This window comes from Urocitellus parryii, chromosome 6 (assembly GCF_045843805.1).
Source record: "Urocitellus parryii isolate mUroPar1 chromosome 6, mUroPar1.hap1, whole genome shotgun sequence".
NCBI lineage: Eukaryota > Metazoa > Chordata > Mammalia > Rodentia > Sciuridae > Urocitellus > Urocitellus parryii.
The window spans coordinates 49,034,967-49,056,204 of NC_135536.1; the positions used below are offsets into that span (position 1 = coordinate 49,034,967).

A 21,238-nucleotide genomic window follows, 5' to 3' on the forward strand; every position below is an offset into this window, starting at 1 on the left:
TCCTTGAACTACTAGTTCACACAATGTTCAAAAGATGGCACTATTTCCCTTGAAAATGTGAAGTATGAACTCCTCTGCAATGGCTGCATTGCTTGGGGATGCCTTTGCACACAATTTGGGAACCCTAGGTCTGGGGCCATTTTTAAGGTGTGTACACGCACACACATGCACACATGCACAAACACACAGTAAAATTAAGGATCTTTTCTAGTGTGTGTGTGTGTGTGTATATATATATATCTCATAAAATATACGTAATATAAAGTTTGCCATTTTAACAGTTTTTTTGGTGGAAATTTCATTGGCATTAAATATATTCACAAGATTGTGAAACCATCATTGCTATTTCTAGAGTTTTTATCATCCCAAAGAGAAACTATACCCATTAAGCAATAGCTCCCCATATCCCCAGAGACCTCTATTCTACTTTCTCTATTAATTTTCCTATTATAAGTACCTCATGTAGGTGGACTCAAAACATAATTGGTCTTTTGTGTCATTTTGCATTTTTACCAGAAATACACAGGATTCCATTTTCTCTATCCTTGCCAATGCTTGGTATTTTCAAATTTTTAAATAATAGCCATTTGACTGGATATGAGTAATATCTCACTGTAATTTTTTTGTTTGTTTTAATTTTTTATTTGTTATTTTTAGATATACATGACAGTGGAGTGTATTTCGACATATTATACATACATGGATTATTACTTCCCATTTTTGTGGTTGTACATGGTGTGGAGATATACTGGTCATGTGTTCATATGAACATAGGAAAGTAATGTCCAGTTTATATGACTGCCCTTCCTAGTCCCATCCCTCCTCCCTTTCCTTCATTCCCCTTTGTCTAATTCAATGAACCTCTATTCTTACCACCTGCCTCCCGGTAGTGTGAGCATCTGCATTTCAGAGAGAACATTCAGCCTTTTGATTGTTTTGGAATTGGCTTATTTCACTTAGCATAGTAGTCTGAAATTCCATCCATTTACCAGCAAATGCCATAATTTTATTCTTGTTTATGGCTGAGTAATAGTCCATTACTGTAGTTTCAATTTGTATTTCCTCAATGGTTAGTGATGTGCCTGTTGGCCCATTGTTATCTTCTTCACAGAAATGTTCATTCAGTCATTGATCCTGTTTTTTTTTTTTTTTCTGTTGAAGGCTGTAGTATTTTTGTTTTGAGGCTTTTCTATATTAATTTTGCATTCTGTTTATCATGTGTGAATGTTGAACTCTGTTCCTTTAGTTCATGTTTTGTTAGCTTTGTTTTTGCAGACATTCCTTGGATACCAGGGGCTCTTCCTTTCTTAGCAGATTGTTTCAGTTCTGGGGCACTCCTTTAGCCCTTAACTAGGCTTGCTCTGAGCCTAAGAATCAGCCTAGAGTGAGAGCTTAAGGTCCTCTCAGTTATTTTCTGAACATGTCTCTTAATTGGGCATGTGGTAGCTTTCCTATCATCTTAATGATTAATTTTTCTTAATTGGATATTTTCTTGGTTGTTGAAAACCTTTGACTGTTTTCCAAAATTTCAGCAAAGTTTTTTCAAACAGTTCCTGCCTTTTTGTTTTAGTACTGAGAATTGAACCCAGCAGTGATTTACCACTGAGGTACATTACCAGCTCTTTTTATTTGCATTGATTTTGATACAAGTTCTCATGAAGTTGCCCAGGCTGGCCTGGAACTTGAGATCCTCCTGCCTCAATCTGTGCAATAGCTGGAATTATAGGTATGTACCACTGTGATTGGGTGTCTTTTCCCCATTCTCCCCTCTGAAGTAACAAGAGCTTGGAGGTTTCCAGTTTCCATTTTTCTTATGTCTTTCCCTTTGGATTTGTATACATTTCATTTCTCTCTCTCCCCCGCCCCCCACCGTGGTGGTGGTGGTGGTCCTGGGAATTGAATCCAGAAATTTGGATATGTTAGGCTATATCCTAGCCAGTGACATTTCATGTCATTTGTCCTATCTTTGAATTGCTTGAGCAACACAGTAATCTCATTTCATTAACTTAGAAGGCTAGTTCTAGAAGTCTAAGTAGGGCATATAAAGTAGCCTTTATTTGTAGCACTTTTTTGTTTTTATATAGATACTTTCACAATGGCTAATTTCTTATTAAAAACATGGTATCACTCATTTTGGAGGTAGATAGGGACAGTGGCTTTTGAAAGCTAGCTTCAATACTGTTAACAGTTAGGGAACTCCCATTGTTAAACCATGTAGCTTGGAATGCTTTGGCTGGTAGAGGCATCACAGGATTTACAATGTACAGCAATCCATACTGGAAAGTCCTGAAGGGGTATTTCTATCAATGACTTTTAAGGTAGTGAATTAGCCTGTTTGCAATAAAGTCCTGAATATATTTTGATTATATTTGAATGATTTTTTTTGACAGCTTCGAGGACATATTTCTTTTTTATTTTTTTTTAAGAGAGAGAGAGAGAATTTTAATATTTATTTTTTAGTTTTCGGCGGACACAACATCTTTGTTTGTATGTGGTGCTGAAGATTGAACCCGGGATGCACACATGCCAGGCCAGCGTGCTACCGCTTGAGCCACATCCCCAGCCCAGGACATGATATTTCTTACCTCAGAATTGTTTGATGACGTTTGATAGTAGGTGCATTTTCTACCAAAGCCCGAGATAAGTTAGCTTATAGTCTTTAAAAAGGTCTATATTGACATCATTAGACAGCTTTCAAATTGCTGGTGATAGATATCTTCCTCAGAATCAGCTGAGGTATGGTAATTGGCTTTTGTCCAAGTCTACCATCTTCAGCAGTAAGGCTACTTTTAAAGTAATTTGTTCACTGAGGTCTTAATGACCTAGAATTTAGAATCTAGAGGGACTGCCTGTTAGATGATCCTTTCTAAATCCTTTATTGAGTATTTTGGCTTGTGGCCCTATTCAAATTCAGTTTTCTTTGCCCTGACTTTTTAAAAATAGTTTTAATAGTGTCCTTAAGTGGATGATGTAATTTGCCAAAACAAAAATAGTCCCACCAGTCTCTGGTCTTCCTTTCTAGGGAGAGGTCAGTAATATTAAATTATTTTTCAAAGATTATGGATGTTCATCATGTCTCTGTCTTACTGTCTTCCTAAATGTTTCACAGACTGAACCAGGCCTTAATTTATACTTAGGTTTTATTAGCCTATTTTTATGTTACATTGGTGCTATAGTTTGGACCTGTAGTGTCCTACAAAGCCCCATGGTGCTGCTGATAGGTGGAACCTTTAGGAGGTGAGGCTAAATTGGTAGATTTCTGATCATATGGGTATGCTCTTGAAAGTGACAACAGGACTCTAACCCTTCCCTTCCTTGCATTTTTGCATCCTGGCCACCGGAAGTGAGCAGCATTGCTCTACCACATGCTTCCTGCTATGATTTATCAGCCATATCTATTTACTCTTCTATGAAATTTCAATTCTGTTTATTTGCCTATTTCTGAATCAAATGTTGCCTGTCCTTCTTGATTTGTAAGCATCTTAAAAATATATTTTGATTATATATTTTTTTTAAGTTGTAGATGAACATGATACTTTTATTTATTTATTTTTTTATGGAATGTTGAGGATCGAACCCAGTGGTTCATACATGTGAGGCAAGCACTCAAATACTGAGCTACAATCCCAGCCCTTGATTAAATCTTTCTCAGTTAAATATAAGTATCTTCTCCTAACCTGTTGCTTCCCTTTTTGTTATCATAGTGGTATTTTTCAGAAACATCTTAATTTTAATGAAGTAAAAGTTTCCATCTTTTATAATTGTTATATTTGTCATTTTTACCTATCTTATGTGTCATTTTATACCTATTCATACCTATCCCAAGATGCCCTTATTTTCTTCTGCAGGCTTAGTTGCTTTAGATTTTATTTTTTATTTATTTTTATTTTTAAATTGGTTTTTAGTTATTTGTGACAATAAGATTTATTTCAACATAATTATAAAACGTGGAATATAAAATTGTTCTAATTTAGTGCCCAGTACTTCCTTCCCTCCCATTCTCCTGCCCTCTGTTCCTTTCCTTCTGTTCTACTGATCTTTCTTCTATTATAGTTTTATTTCTAAAATAGTGTCTTGTGGATGTCCATGATGGTGCATGAGGTATATTCATACATGTACATAAGAAAGTTATGTCAGATCATTCCATTGTATTTCCTTATCATATCCCTTCTCTCTAACCTTCTTTACACTTTGTCTGCTCTGCTGATCATTTTTCTATTCTTTTTTATTAATCCCTCCTTATTTTCGATTAGCTTTTGCATATCACTGAAAATATTTGACCTTTTGATTTTTTGGAACTTAGCATAAGAATCTCCAGCTCCATCCATTTACTGGCAAATGTCATGAAGTCATTCTTCTTTATTACTGAGTAGTACTCCATTGTGTATATATACCAAATTCTCTTTGTCTGTTCATCTGTTAAAGGGAACCTAGGTAGGCTCCATAGCTTGGCTATTGTGAATTGATGCTATAAACATCAGTGTGGTCCTATCACTATAGTATGCTGATTTTAAATCCTTTGGATAGATACCAAGGAGTAGTATAGCTGAGTCAAGTGGTGGTTCTTTTCCTAAGTTTTTGAGGAATCTCATACTGCTTTCCAGCATGGTTGCACTAATTTGCAGTCCCACCAGAAATGTATGAGTGTACCCTTTTCCCCACATCCTCGCCAACATTTATTGTTACTTGCATTCTTGATAATTGCCATTCTGACTGGAGTGAGATGAAATCTCAGTGTGGCTTTAATTTGAATTTCTCTCATTGCTAGAAATGTTGGACATTTCATGTTACATTGGTTGACCATTCATGTTCTTCTTCTGAAAAGCATCTGTCACTTCCTTTGCCAATTTACTGATTACATTATTTGTGGTTTTGGTGTTGTTTTTTTTTGAGTTCTTTACATATCCTGGAAATTAATGTCCCACCTGAGGTACAGGTGGCAAAGGTTTTTCCCCATTCTTTAGGCTCTCTCCCCAGGATCTTGATGGTTTCTTTTGAATGAAGAAGCTTTTTACTTTATTCATTTTTAAATTTTACTTCTATGCTTTAGGAGTCTTGTTAAGGAAGTCAGTTCCAGATCTGACATGTTGAAGTGTTGGGCTTACCTTTTCTTCTAGTATGTGCAGGATTTCTGGTCTGATTCCTAGGTCTTTGATCTACTTTGAGTTGAGTTTTGTGCAGAGTGAGGATAGGAGTGAAATTTCAATCTGTTACATATGGATTTCCAGTTTTCCCAGCATGAGATAACTGTATTTATGTGGGTTTGTCTCTTTGTCTTCTGTTCTTTTGGTCCGCCTGCTGTTTTGGTGCTGATACCATTACTTTTTTTGTTACTGTAGCTCTATATTATAATTTGATGTCCCATATTGTGATGTCTCCTGCTTTACTTTTCTTGCTAAGGATTGCTTTGGCTATTCTGGGTTTCTTATTTTTCCAATTTCATGACTGCTTTTCTAGTTCTGTGAAGACTGTCATTGGAATTGCAATGGGAATTGCATTGAATCTGTATAGTGCTTTTGGCAGTATGGCCATTTTGACAATATTAATTATGCCCATCCAAGAACATGGGAGGTCTTTCTACTCTCCTAAGGTCTTCTTCAATTTCTTTCTTTAGCTTTCTGTAGTTTTCATTATTAAGGTCCTTCACCTCTTTTGTTAGATTCATTTCCAAGTATTTTTTTTTTTTTTGAGTCTGTTGTGAATGGGATGTTTTTCTAATTTCTCTTTCAGCCACTTCGTTCTACTTTGCTGAATTCATTTATGAGTTCTGGATGTTTTCTGGTGTAGATTTTTTTTTTGGAAGCGGGAGGGGGGTCATCTAAATATAGAATTACTTATGGAGATAACAAATAGAGATAATTTGAGGTCTTTTTTTTTCCCTATTTGTATCCCTTTAAGTTTTCTCTTTTGCCTAATTGATCTAGCTAGAGTTTCAAGGACTATGTTGAACTGAAGTGGTGAAAGTAGGCATCCCTGTCTTGTTTCTGTTTTTAGAGGGAATGCTTTTGGGTTTTTTTTTTTCCCCATTTAGAAATGATGTTGGCCTTAGGTGTGTTGTATATAGCTTTTACAATCTTGAGGTATGTCCCTTCTACTCTGTTTTTTTTATAGTGTTTTGAACATGAGCAGGTGCTGTACTTTGCCAGTTGTGTTTTCTGCCTCTATTGAGATAATTGTGTGACTCTTGTCTTTAAGCCTATCTATGCGATGAATTACATTTGCTGAGTGATTTCTGCTGTTAAAGCAATCTTGAATTCTTTTTTTCTCTTTTGGTTGGCGTGGCTAAGGGTCTATCAAATTTTAAAATTCTTTCAAAAACCGACTTTTTGTTTTGTTGATTTTTTTTTGAATTGTTCTTTTAATCTCAGTTTTCTTGCTTTTGACTCTTGGGATGTAACCTATTTGACCATGGTACCCTCTCTTTTTAATGTGTTTTTATATATGAGTTGCCAGTATTTTATTAAGAATTCTTGCATCTGTGTTCATCAAGACTATTGGTCTGAAGTTTATTTATTTATTTGGTATCTTTCTATATAACTCAGTGCTATGAACTTTTCTCCTAGAACTGATTTCATCCTGTCCCAGAGATCTTGATATGTTGTATCTCTATTCTTATTTGCTTCTAAGTATTTTTTTGTCACCACTGATTTCTTCTGCTATTCTTTCATCATTTATTAGTGACTTATTTAGTCTCCAGGTATTAGTTTCTCTTTTTTTTTCTTATTATAGATTTCTAACTTCATTCCATTATGATCTAATAGAATGCAGAATATTTTTTGAATTTGCAAAGAGTTGTTTTGTGTGCCTAAGCTATGGTCTGTTTTAGAAAAGGTTCATGTCATGTTTAGAAGAAAGTATTCAGTCATTGATGAGTGAAATATTCTATATAAGTCTGTTAAGTCTAAATTATTAATTGTATTTTTTAGTTCTGTAGGTTCTTTGTTAAATGTTTGTTTAGAAGATCTATCTATTGATTCTTCTACATATGGATATCCAGTTTTTGCAGCACCTGTCATTTGTTAAAAAAGCTATCTTCTTCATTGTACAATTTTGGCACTTTTGTCAATTATCTGAAGACTGTCAGTATGTGTTTCTCTCTGTCTTCTATTCCATTGGTCTTTGTTTCTATTTTGTTGCCAATACCATGCTGTTTTTGTTAGTACAGCTCTGTAGTATAATTTGAGATCAGGGTATTATGTTGTCTCCTGCATTGCTTTTCTTGCTCAAAATTGCTTTGACTATCCTGAGCCTCTTATTCTTCCAAAAGAAGTTTAGGACTACTTTTTTTTTCTAGTGCTGTGAAGAATGTCGTTGGTATTTTGAATCTGTATTTTGCTTTTGGTAGTAGATCATGATTTAAAAAAAAAAAAAAAATATATATATATATATATATATATATATATATATATATCTGTTGCATTATATGAATCTAAGGCTGCTAACAAGGTTTATGGTAGTTGATTGACTTAAAACTGAGTTAGATTTTTTGCTCCATTATGGATAAGACTTTTTGTTTTTAATTTAGGTAGTGAACTCTGCACCTAATTTGGTCAATACATTATCTAGGTGGTTAGAGATACCTGCTTGTTATTTAAAGAAGGGGAGAGTCTGTGTAGTTGAACTCTAAGCCTTAAGCCTGTTTGGCCATATTCTCATGGACGACTTGGCTTAAGTCCCATGTAACAATGCTAAGTATTAGGGTTTGGTGTTGACATACAGACATTTCCTTTTGAACTTGTGCATGTTTTAAAATATCTTAGTATTTCAAAGTTCGTAATAATATCAAGGGACATACCATTAAGTGCTCAGTTATTTCAATCAGAATAGGATTTGAAGTTGTAGTCTCTTGAATAAAGAGTTTAAAAAGAATCAAACCAAATGCAGGAGTTGTTCGATGACAAGCTGTCATTTCATCTTGGTGAATGATTATAGTCATTTCTTTTGTTGGAATAAAGACTTATTTTAATAAATAATTTAGCAATTATACATATGATTATATATGTATTAAATATATAATAAGTCTGTTAAAATTATTTAAAACATTGCAATAAATTTTAAAATTTATTAAATTTACTGGTTTGTGTATAGATTTAACACATGTTAAATGATGAAAGATGGTGGGGTTTTGGGACATACTTGGGTAATCATGACCAGTGTTTCTGTTTATGATTCTTTTATGAGATTCGTTATCTTTGTTAGTTTCAAAATTATTGGGATGGCAGAATATAGGAGGTTGCTGTCCTGGCTGCTCTGTGGAGTGAAACTAAGAAAGCAGACAGGCAGTTTCTCAGCAAGGTAGGTGAACACAAACAAGAGGAGCTTTACTAGAATTTAAAACTGGACTTTCGGCAACCCACGGGCGGGTCAGGCCCAGCAACCTGCCAAGTGACAGAGCAGCTACACGCGCCTGCAGGGAACGCGGACCGGACCCACTAGGACAGGTCCAGCAGCCTGCTGAGGGGCAGGCCCGTCCCCTCCCCCAGTGTCTGCAAGGTAGGCGGGACTGTGAACACTGGCAGATCGGGCCAAGCGGCCTGCTGAGGGGCGGAACCGGCCCCTCCCCCAGTGCCTGCAAGCTAGGAGAACCTGCAACCCACGGGTGGGCGGGTCAGGCCCAGCAACCTGCCAAGTGACAGAGCAGCTACACGCGCCTGCAAGGAACGCGGACCGACCCACTAGGACAGGTCCGGCGGCCTGCTGAGGGGCAGGCCCTTCCCCTCCCCCAGTGTCTGCAAGGTAGGCGGGACTGTGAACACCGGCAGATCGGGCCCAGCGGCCTGCTGAGGGGCGGAGCCGGCCCCTCCCCCAGTGCCTGCAAGCTAGGGGAACCTGCGACCCATCGGGAGGTTAGGCCCAGCAACCTACGGAGTGACACAGGTGCCCCTGGCGCCTGCTGGGTAGGCGGACCTTTGACCGACCAGCAGAGCAGACCTAGGGCCTGCCAGTGTGGTAGACGGATCACACTAATTGGAGGAGGATCACAGCCACTACCTGCCCTGCAAGGGTGATTTTTCAACTGTACAAGAGCAATATAAATAAATAGAGGGAAAATTTCAAAGACACAACAATTTCACCAAGCAGAAAGAAACGCCAGCAGTATGAAAAGACAAGGAAAGAAAGGACCACAGGCAATGCAGGTCAACTCAACTTTAGAAGAGGTAATAGCTGCAACAGAAGGAATGTCAGATAGAGAGGTCAGGACATACATGCTTCAGATGATCTGGAGTCTCAAGGAAGACATGAGACAGCAAAATCAGACAATGAAAGATCACATTGACAAACAAATCCAGGAAGTAAAAGATCAATTTCACAGGGAGATAGAGGTAATAAAAAACAAACAAATAGAAATCCTAGAAATGCAGGAAACAATAAACCAACTTAAAAACTCAATTGAGAATACTACCAGCAGAGTGGATCACTTAGAAGATAGAACATCAGACAATGAAGACAGAGTATTTAAATTTGAAAAGAACATAGACAGCTCAGCAAGTCTACTAAGAAACCATGAGCAGAACATCCAAGAACTATGGGATAATATCAAAAACCAAACTTAAGAGTCATTGTGATACAGGAAGGCACAGAGCTCCAAACCAAAGGAATAAACAATCTATTCAGTGAAATAATACGAGAAAACTTCCCAGACTTGAAGAATGAGACAGAATCCCAAATCCTAGAAGCCTACAGGACGCCGAATGTGCAAAATCATAAGAGATCCACACCTAGACACATTATAATGAAGATGTCCAACATACAGAATAAGGAGAGAATTTTAAAAGCTACAAGAGAAAGGAAGCAGATTACATTTAGGGGTAAACCAATCAGGATAACAGCTGATCTCTCAACACAGACTCTAAAAGCTAGAAGATCCTGGAATAACATATTTCAAACGCTAAAAGAAAATGGGTTCCAACCAAGAATCGTGTATTCGGCGAAATTAACCTTCAGGATGGAAGATGAAATTAAAACATTCCACGACAAACAAAAGTTAAAAGAATTTGCAGCTAGAAAACCATCTCTTCAAAAAATCCTTGGCAAAACACTACAGGAAGAGGAAATGGAAAACAACAATGAAAACCAACAGTGGGAGGTAGGACAGTAAAGGGGGGAAAATAATCAAAAAGGAAAACAAATCAGGTTTAGTAACATTAATAAACAAATATGGCTGGAAGAACAAACCATATCTCAATAATAACCCTAAATGTTAATGGCTTAAACTCACCAATTAAGAGACACAGGCTAGTTGAATGGATCACAAAACAAGACCCAACAATATGCTGCCTGCAGGAGACGTATTTGATAGGAAAAGATATACATAGACTGAAGGTGAAAGGTTGGGAAAAATCATATCACTCATATGGACTGCGGAAACAAGCAGGAGTGTCCATACTCATATCAAATAAAATAGATTTCAAGCCAAGTTAATCAAAAGGGATAAAGAGGGACACTACATACTGCTCAAGGGAACCATACACCAACAAGTCATAACAATCATAAATATATATGCCCCAAACAACGGGGCTGCTATGTTCATCAAGCAAACTCTTCTCAAGTTCAAGAGTCTAATAGACCACCATACAATAATCATGGGAGACTTCAACACACCTCTCTCACCACTGGACAGATCTTCCAAACAAAAGTTGAATAAGGAAACTATAGAACTCAATAATACAATTAACAACCTAGTCTTAATTGACATATATAGAATATACCACCCAACATCAAGCAGCTACACTTTTTTCTCAGCAGCAGCACATGGATCCTTCTCAAAAATAGATCATATATTATGTCACAGGGCAACTCTTAGACAATATAAAGGAGTAGAGATAATACCATGCATCTTATCTGATCATAATGGAATGAAACTGAAAATCAATGATAATAGAAGGAAGGAAAAATCATGCATCACTTGGAGAATGAACAATAGGTTACTGAATGATCAATGGGTTTTAGAAGACATCAAGGAGGATATTAAAAAATTCTTAGAGTTAAATGAAAACACAGACACAACATATCGGAATCTATGGGACACATTGAAAGCAGTTCTAAGAGGAAAATTCATTGCTTGGAGTGCATTCCTTAAAAAAAGAAAAAACCAACAAATAAATGATCTCATACTTCATCTCAAAATCCTAGAAAAAGAAGAGCAAAACAACAGCAAAAGAAGTAGAAGGCAAGAAATAATAAAAATCAGAGCTGAAATTAATGAAATCGAAACAAAAGAAACAATTGAAAAAATCGACAAAACTAAAAGTTGGTTCTTTGAAAAAATAAATAAAATTGACAGACCCTTAGCCATGCTAACGAAGAGAAGAAGAGAGAGAACTCAAATTACCAGCATACGGGATGAAAGAGGCAATATCACAACAGACACTGCAGAAATACAGAAGATAATCAGAAATTATTTTGAATCCTTATACTCCAATAAAATAGAAGATAGTGAAGGCATCGATAAATTTCTTAAGTCATATAATCTGCCCAGATTGAGTCAGGAGGATATAGACAACCTAAACAGACCAATATCAATTGAGGAAATAGAAGAAACCATCAAACGATTACCATCTAAGAAAAGCCCAGGACCGGACGGGTATACAGCAGAGTTTTATAAAACCTATAAAGAGGAACTAATACCAATACTTTTCAAGCTATTTCAGGAAATAGAAAAAGAGGGAGAACTACCAAATTCATTCTACGAGGCTAACATCACCCTGATTCCGAAACCAGACAAAGACACTTCAAAGAAGGAAAACTACAGACCAATATCTCTAATGAACCTAGATGCAAAAATCCTCAATAAAATTCTGGCGAATCGGATACAAAAACATATCAAAAAAATTGTACACCATGATCAAGTAGGATTCATCCCTGGTATGCAAGGCTGGTTCAATATACGGAAATCAATAAATGTTATTCACCACATCAATAGACTTAAAAATAAGAACCATATGATCATCTCAATAGATGCGGAAAAAGCATTCGACAAAGTACAGCATCCCTTTATGTTCAAAACTCTCGAAAAACTAGGGATAACAGGAACATACCTCAACATTGTAAAAGCAATTTATGCTAAGCCTCAGGCTAGCATCATTCTGAATGGAGAAAAATTGAAGGCATTCCCTCTAAGATCTGGAACAAGACAGGGATGTCCTCTTTCACCACTTCTGTTCAACATAGTTCTCGAAACACTGGCCAGAGCAATTAGAGAGACGAAAGAAATTAAAGGCATAAAAATAGGAAAAGAAGAACTTAAATTATCACTATTTGCAGATGACATGATTCTATACCTAGCAGACCCAAAAGGGTCTACAAAGAAACTATTAGAGATAATAAATGAACTCAGCAAAGTGGCAGGATATAAAATCAACACGCATAAATCAAAGGCATTCCTGTATATCAGCGACAAATCCTCTGAAATGGAAACGAGGACAACCACTCCGTTCACAATATCCTCAAAAAGAATAAAATACTTGGGAATCAACCTAACAAAAGAGGTGAAAGACTTATACAATGTAAACTACAGAACCCTAAAAAGAGAAATTGAAGAAGACCTTAGAAGATGGAAAAATATACCCTGTTCATGGATAGGCAGAACTAACATCATCAAAATGGCGATATTACCAAAAGTTCTCTATAGGTTTAATGCAATGCCAATCAAAATCCCAACGGCATTTCTTGTAGAAATAGAGAAAGCAATCATGAAATTCATATGGAAGAATAAAAGACCCAGAATAGCAGAAACAATACTAAGCAGGAAATGTGAATCAGGTGGTATAGCGATTCCAGATTTCAAACTATACTACAGAGCAATAGTAACAAAAACAGCATGGTACTGGTACCAAAACAGGTGGGTGGACCAATGGTACAGAATAGAGGACACAGAAAGCAACCCACAAAACTACAACTTTCTTATATTTGATAAAGGGGCTAAAAGCATGCAATGGAGGAAGGTTAGCATCTTCAACAAATGGTGCTGGGAAAACTGGAAATCCATATGCAACAAAATGAATCTGAATCCCTTTCTCTCGCCAAGCACAAAAGTTAACTCAAAATGGATCAAGGAGCTTGATATCAAATCAGAGACACGGCATCTGATAGAAGAAAAAGTTGGCTACGATCTACATACTGTGGGGTCGGGCTCCAAATTCCTCAATAGGACACCCATAGCACAAGAGTTAACATCTAGAATCAACAAATGGGACTTACTCAAACTAAAAAGTTTTTTTCTCAGCAAAAGAAACAATAAGAGAGGTAAATAGGTAGCCTACATCATGGGAACAAATCTTTACTCCTCACACTTCAGATAGAGCCCTAATATTCAGAATATATAAAGAACTCAGAAAATTAGACAATAAGATAACAAATAACCCAATCAACAAATGGGCAAAGGACTTGAATAGACACTTCTCAGAGGAGGACCTACAATCAATCAATAAGTACATGAAAAAATGCTCACCATCTCTAGCAGTCAGAGAAATGCAAATCAAAACCACCCTAAGATACCATCTCACTCCAGTAAGATTGGCAGCCATTATGAAGTCAAACAACAATAAGTGCTGGCGAGGTTGTGGGGAAAAGGGTACACTTGTACATTGTTGGTGGGACTGCAAATTGGTGCAGCCAATTTGGAAAGTGGTATGGAGATTCCTGGGAAAGCTGGGAATGGAACCACCATTTGACCCAGCTATTCCCCTTCTCGGTCTATTCCCTAAAGACCTAAAAAGAGCATGCTACAGGGACACTGCTACATCGATGTTCATAGCAGCACAATTCACAATAGCAAGACTGTGGAACCAACCTAGATGCCCTTCAATAGACGAATGGATAAAAAAAATGTGGCATTTATACACAATGGAGTATTACTCTGCATTAAAAAATGACAAAATCATAGAATTTGGTGGGAAATGGATGGCATTAGAGCAGATTATGCTAAGTGAAGCTAGCCAAGCCCTAAAAAACAAATGCCAAATGTCTTCTTTGATATAAGGAGAGTAACTAAGAACAGAGTAGGGAAGAAGAGCACGACAAGAAGACCAACATTAAACAAGGATGAGAGGTGGGAGGGAAAGGGAGAGAGAAGGGAAATTGCATGGAATTGGAAGGAGACCCTCAGGGTTATACAAAATTACATACAAGAGGAAGTGAGGGGAAAGGGAAAAACAGTACAAGGGGGAGGAATGAATTACAGTAGTGGGGGTAGAGAGAGAAGAGGGGAGGGGAGGGGAGGGGGGATAGTAGAGGATAGGAAAGGCTGCAGAATACAACAGACATGAGTATATCAATGTGTAAAGCAATGAAGTGTAACTGATGTGATTCTGCAAGCTGTATACGGGGAAAAATGGGAGTTCATAACCCGCTTGAATCAAAATGTGAAATATGATATATCAAGAACTATGTAATGTTTTGAACAACCAACAATAAAAAAAAAGGAAAAAAAAAGAAAAATAAAACTGGACTTTCAAAGCAGATTGGAGAGTCAGGAGGTTGAATGTAATAGAATAATGAAGAAATTCCCAGCAGTAAAGCCACTGATGCAGCCAGGTGTGAAGCACCAGCTAGAGCGGCCCCTCCTTGAAGAAAGTAGAAGGAAAAGAGAATTAAAAGAATGCCCATTTTTAGGAGGCCTCAGAGGCATATGTGGGTATAGAGCATTTAGAGATCAAGGACACTGCCCAACTAAACTGCAAGGTGCTCTGCACAATATCCTTGTGTCAAAAAGAAGCCACCATTTCTCCAGGCAGCAGAGGACAAAGGTAGGAACCATTGTGCAGCTACAACATGGGGGCTGGCAGCTGAGGGAGGTGCTTCCTAGAAAACTCCAGTTTGGCCCAAAATACAGGTATAGTAAACACACACTGCATAACATAGAGTGTGCTTAAGTGGCCAGAGAAAATAAAACATGGAGAGGGGTTTACACAGGGGACAACTGGTCATGGCAACCCACCTTGCTCTACTCCCACCCCTCTAATCAGAATATTTTTACGACTGGCTGGTAGAGACATGTCTGTCTGGGGATTTGGAAGTGAGTGGATAGGAGAGAGATTGAGTCTGGAGACTGAACTCATGATCAGGAAACAGGGAGTCCTCAGGTGACATAGGGGACTAAGAATTGGCTCCTCCAATGTGTGAGTCGAAACCAGGAGAGATCTCTGGGGTATAGTGTTCCAGTATGGACTGCCAATTACTGGGTCCCAGAGGTGCCCTGATTTAAAATTTCCAGACTAACTGGCATTCAGCTTAGAGCCTGGAGCCTACCCAAGCCTAAACCTTGCCTCCAGGAATTCCGCCTATGGGATTATCTCTCTCACTGCAGCAATCCAGAGGATGGAACATCACACTCCAAATGACTCCACCCAAAACTGCTGATAAGTGAAGCTGAGAATCTTTTGAACTCTAGAGGAAAAAATTATTTAACTTTTCATAGATTTCTCTCCTCTTTTTTTCATTTTTCCTTTTTTTCTACTATGTTTAATTGTGACCTTAATGGTACATGGATATTTGTACATACTCATGTGTGATTTTTTTCTCATTTCTAGCCTTTTTGAAGACAACTGTTTTTCATTGATCAGCTTTTTGAGTTTTATTTTTAATTTTAAAAATTTTTTACTTTACATATACATATTTTCTCTTACCTATCTGTTTTTCTTGATTCCCTCTCTATTTTCTTCTGGTAACAGTCAATCTCTATTGTTCTCTCTTTCACTCTTCCTTAATATTTTTACTTTTATCTTCTCTGTTCATCCCTCATAATCATCACATCCTATATTACTTCTGTTCTCTCTCTACCATTTGAAATTGTAAACTCTCTTGCAAACTTGCTGTTTTTATTGTAGGTAATAACTGGTCATATCATTTTTGTTATTGTGATAAGTAGCATTGTTGATGTCATAATAGAAACTATTTGGTTTAATGCCGTATATTGTTTGCATTCGTTGTTATTATTTGTGTCCCCCTACATGGTAAGGTACTGGAAACCTTTAGGGATACTACATATCCACAAGGTAGAAACTGTACTACCTCAGATTTATACTGCTAGATGAGTAGACCCACAAATAACATGAAAAATCAAAGGAGCAAATTATCCCAAACAAAGATACTTCAATAACAGAATCTAATGACACCATGGTGGAAGAAATATCAGAGAAGTCATTTAGAATGTATCTAGTTAAACTGATCTATGAAGTAAAGGATGATGTAAGGAGTGAAATCAGAAAGAAAATACAGGGAGTGAAAGATCACGTCTATAAAGAGATATAGATTCTGAAAAGTAATCATGCAAAGATCTTCAAAATTAAGGAATCAATAAACCAAATTAAAAATTCAGTGGAAAGTATCACCAACAGACTACTTCAGTTGAAAGACAGAATTTCAGGCGATGAAGACAAAATATATTATCTTGAAAACAAAGTTGACCGTAGAGAAAAAATGTTAAGAGAGTATGCAGAGAACTTCTAGGAAATATGCGGTAACCTGAAAAGACCAAATTTAAGATATATCAGGATAGATGAAGTCTCAGAGATATAAACCAAAGGAATGCACAATCTTTTCAATGAAATAATATCAGAACATTTCCTAAACTTAATGGAAAATCAAATACAGGAGGCTTATACCCCAAATATACAGAATTAAAGCAGACTCACAGTAGGGCATATTATTATGAAAATGCATAACATACAGAATAACCAAAGAATTTTAAAGACTGCTAGAAAAAAACTGCAAATAATGTTTAGTGTGAAATCAGTCTAGATCTCAGCTGATTTCTCAACCCTCATAGCAAGGAGGTCTTAGAATAATATATACCAAGCTCTGAAAGAAAATGAATACAAGCTAAGAATACTGCCAGCAAAATTAAGCTTCAGGATTGATGATAAAATAAAAACCTTCCATGATAAACAAAAGTTGAAAGAATTTACAGCTAGAGAATCTGTACTTCAGAATATTCTCAATAAAATATTTCATGATGAAGAAATGAAAAAAAAAAAGCGAAAACAAAGGGAAGAACTATACTAGAAGAATTGTCACTCAAAGGAGAAACAAATTCAAACTACAAGCAAGAAATAAATCAAAATGACAGGGAAGAAAAATAATTTCTGAATAATAATATTGAAAGCAAATGGCTTAAACCCATCAATCAATAGACATAGATTGGCAGATTGGATTAAAAAACAAGAACAACAATATGCTGTCTTCAAGAGGCTCACCTCATAGGCAAAGACATCCACAGACTGAAGGTAAAAGGATGGGCAGAAAACATATCATTTATGTGGGTCTTTTAAACAAGTAGGGGTTTCTATCCTTGTATCAGATAAAGTGAACTTCAAGCCAAAGTTAGTCAGCAGGGAGAAAGGAGGCCATTTCATACTGCTTAAGGGAACTATAATGAACAAGACATAAAAATTGTAAATATTCATGCCCAAACAATGGAGAATCTACGTACCTCAAACAAACCCTTCTGAATTTCAGGAATCAAATAGACCACAACACAATAATACTGGGTAACTTTAACATGCCTTTGTTACTACTGAATACATCCTCCAAACAAAAACTAAATAAAGAAGCTGTAGAACTAAAAAAATACAATTGACAACTTAGACTTAACAGGCATATTTCATCCTTCAAGGACTGAATACACTTTCTTAGCAGTGCATGGTTCCTTCTCTAATGTAAACCATATTATGTAAGCTATCACATATGTTGGCATACTGTTGTTATATTGTTATATTTAAAGCTTCGTCCCAGGGTTTCATAAACTGACTTCCAGACCACTCACGTATAATTGAATCAAGCCTTTATTGAAGCACACCAGTGGCGGCTGACCAGAACATAAAGCTGTTCCCCTGATCAGCCCTGAACAATTGCAAGGGCACTCCTTATAAGCCTGAAAACCGCAAAAGGGATGTTCGGGGGTCTAGCCAATTCAAGCAAGCCAGGTTACAGAAGCGGGACAGTGCAGTTAAGCGAGGGAAGCCTAACCAATCACAGTTAGCCCAGTTACCCCAGTTACAGAAACAGAGCCCCGTTACCCCCTAGTTACAGAAACAATACCCCATTAGGTAGTTCCTTGTTCTTAAAGGTTTTTATAGCAAAAGGAAAAGAACATCTTGCTCCAGCCATGACTCTTCTACTTGGCATGGTTGTTTTACAGGATGAAGTCATAAAACAAAATGGAGTCATATTTGCTTCTACTATCACAATATTACCTTAATATATTTTTAGCATCTATAGGGTTATTTTGATAGTTCCCTTTCCATTATTTTTTGTATTCTTTTTTTTCTTAATTAGACTTGTTTGGTTTTTATCAATATTTAGCTGTATTATTTCTTCTCTATTTAGTATATTTCTGCTCCACCTCTTATTTTTACCATCCTACTGATTTGAACACAATTTGATTCTGATACCAGTACTTTAAGTTATAAATGTTCATATGAGTACTGTTTCATCCTAGAGATTCTGATATTTTAAGATTTTATTGTTGCTTAGTTCAAAGCACTTTTTATTTACTTTTCTTGTGCTTTCTTCCTTATCCTGTGAAATATTTATAAGTGTGCCATTTAATTTTGAAGTAGTTGACATGTGGGAGTGGGGTCCCACATGTCAACTACTTACATTAGATAATGTAATAAATCATGCAGGAAACACAGTCTGCATGATTTCAAATTTTAAAAAATGGAAATGCTTTTTATATTGATTGTATTGATTACATACATGTCAAAACTGATAAAATTGGGCTGGGGTTGTGGCTCAAAGGTAGAGCACTTGCCTAGCATGTATGAGGCACTGGGTTCGATCCTCATCACCACATAAAGATAAAATAAAGGTATGTGCCCACCTACAACTAAAAAATAAGCGTTAAAGAAATTTGATAAAATTGCGTACTTCAAATATGTGCAATTTATTGTACTTCAATCTTACCTCAATAAAGACATACAAATATGTGTGTGTGTGTGTGTGTGTGTGTGTGTAAAAAGGGGCTGAGGATGTAGCTCAGTGATAGAGCACCATTCAATCCCCACTATCAATAAACAAATAAATAAATAAAACAAAAATTATTGTACATGTACAAAATATGATAATTCTGTAAGTGGGAAATGTCTGCAATGGAAATAAATGTCTTTTAATATAAAATTAAATATTTCAGGTTCATGTCATTATGACTCCAACAAGTGATAAAATTAATTACTTACATTACAAATGAATAGCAGTACCTAACTAGGAAGCTGCTTCAGACCTCTCAGTAGCTTGGTGAGGAAAATATTTGCTAAAGGTGACAGCATGTACCTAGCCTATTTCCCATATGCCACAGGTCACTGGTAACAACTTTACCAATTTCTTAAGCTTTGCATTCTGTTTGCACTCATACCTATAAACTTCTTTCTTGGCGTTGATTTTACTGTACCTCAGAGGTTCTGGTATGCTGTTTCCATTTTTATTAGTCTCTAGGAATTTTTTAATTTTTTCTCTGCTTTATTCAGTGATCCATTTTTCCATTCACAAGTCTACTGTCCAATCTCCATGTGTTTGAATTATTTCTGTACTTGCTCTTGTTTTTGATTTCTAGTTCATTTCCACTAAGATCTGATAAAATACAAGGAATTTTTCATTTTTGTAAAATTTGTTAAGACTTGCTTTCTAGCCTCATATATAATCTGTGTTTGAAAAAGCTCAATGGGCTGATGGTTCAGCAATTGAATGAAGTATCCTTTAGATGTCTGTTAACTCTATTTGGTCTATATTGTAATTTAACTCTGATGTTTTTAAATTTATTTATCTTTGGTCTGGAAGACTTATCTGTTGGTGAGAGTGGGTTATTGAAGTCATCTATTACTATTATATTTGAACCTATCTTTCACTTTATGTCATATTTGTTTTATAAAATTGGGTGCTTCAACGCTTACTGTATATATATATTTACGATTGTTTTATCTTCTTTGAGAATTATCCTCTTTATCAGTATGTAGTGGTCTTTGTCTCTTCTGACTAATTTTGGCTTAAAATCTCTTTGTTGGATAGGAATACAGCTTCTCCTGCTTGTTTTCAGATTCCATTTGTTTAGACTATCATTTTTCATCCATTTACTTTCAGTCTGTATATTTCTTTGCCAGTTAGATGCATTTCTTACCAACAGCATGTTTAATAATCCATCAGTGAGTCCTTACCTTTTAATTGGAAAATTAAAACCATTTATATTCAGGGTTATTATTGAAAGGTGTGTGCTTGTTTTTGTCTTTTTTTCTGATTGTTTTGAATATTCTGTGTTCATTTCTTTTTATTTTTTTCTGAAGATATACATACAATTGTAATTATATAATGTGAATTTTCTCAGAGGACATTTTTCAGGGCTAATCTCTTAAAAACTGTAACAAGATTATCCAAAAATAAGTCTTGTGTTTGATAACTACATATCTCAATGTCATGATTTGCAAATTCAACCATTACATACTTTGTGGGAAACTGGCTCACATTAAATTGTGATATTTTAAAATCGTTCAAGTATTGTGACTACTACCCTCCCAGCCCATATTTAGTCACTCAAATAACAGGAAAACATCACTGATCATAGGCTTAATGGGTTTAATAAATTTACCCCTTTAGTTCTATTTGTAGCACCCAATATTCCTTTGAAATACCAGTCAGACCTGGCAGTGACCAACAGTGAATTTCCACCCACCAGAGTTGAAAAGTTCAATTTTTTTGAGCATTCTGTGTTACAGTGGCACTTGTCCAGAATTGGTTCCTCCCCATAGCTGGGGAGCTTTAAATATAACAGTGAAAAGCCTTTTCCCCTTTAAGGGGAAAAATAAATTAGTCCTCAAAACCTAGCCAATCTGTCTGTGAGGTCTTTTCATTCTGTCCCATCTTTTTTTTTTTTTTCTGTTTTCTTTTTTTGTTTATCTTTTTGTGTTACAAAACCTAACCTGAGATAGAAGAAACAAGACAGTGAGGCTATAAAGGGAGAAAATAAGGAGCAAATGAGATACTCTACCTCCCATATTCCATGTATGTGTTTCACAGAAAAATAACAAATCCACAAAATAAATCAGCTAGAATTACAAAATCCATTCATTCCAAGGGTGCTAGAATTCAGGAATTCAGAGATAGGAGGGTAAATGGCACAGGGAGAAAACTAAAGTATTCAAACTCCTGGTAATAAAAATACACATACTGGTGTCAAAGATTCTGCCTTACATGCACCAGAAACAAAAATTCTAATTCCTCAAAGAGAAGGGAATACACAGAAGGCCTT

General features: G+C 36.3%; 1 protein-coding gene across 1 annotated transcript in view; it reads left to right on the forward strand.

The window, feature by feature from the left end:
- Positions 1-21,238, forward strand: part of Mipol1 (mirror-image polydactyly 1) — a 323,741-nt gene that overhangs the window by 44,359 nt on the left and 258,144 nt on the right. The gene's annotated exons all lie outside the window — the stretch shown is intronic.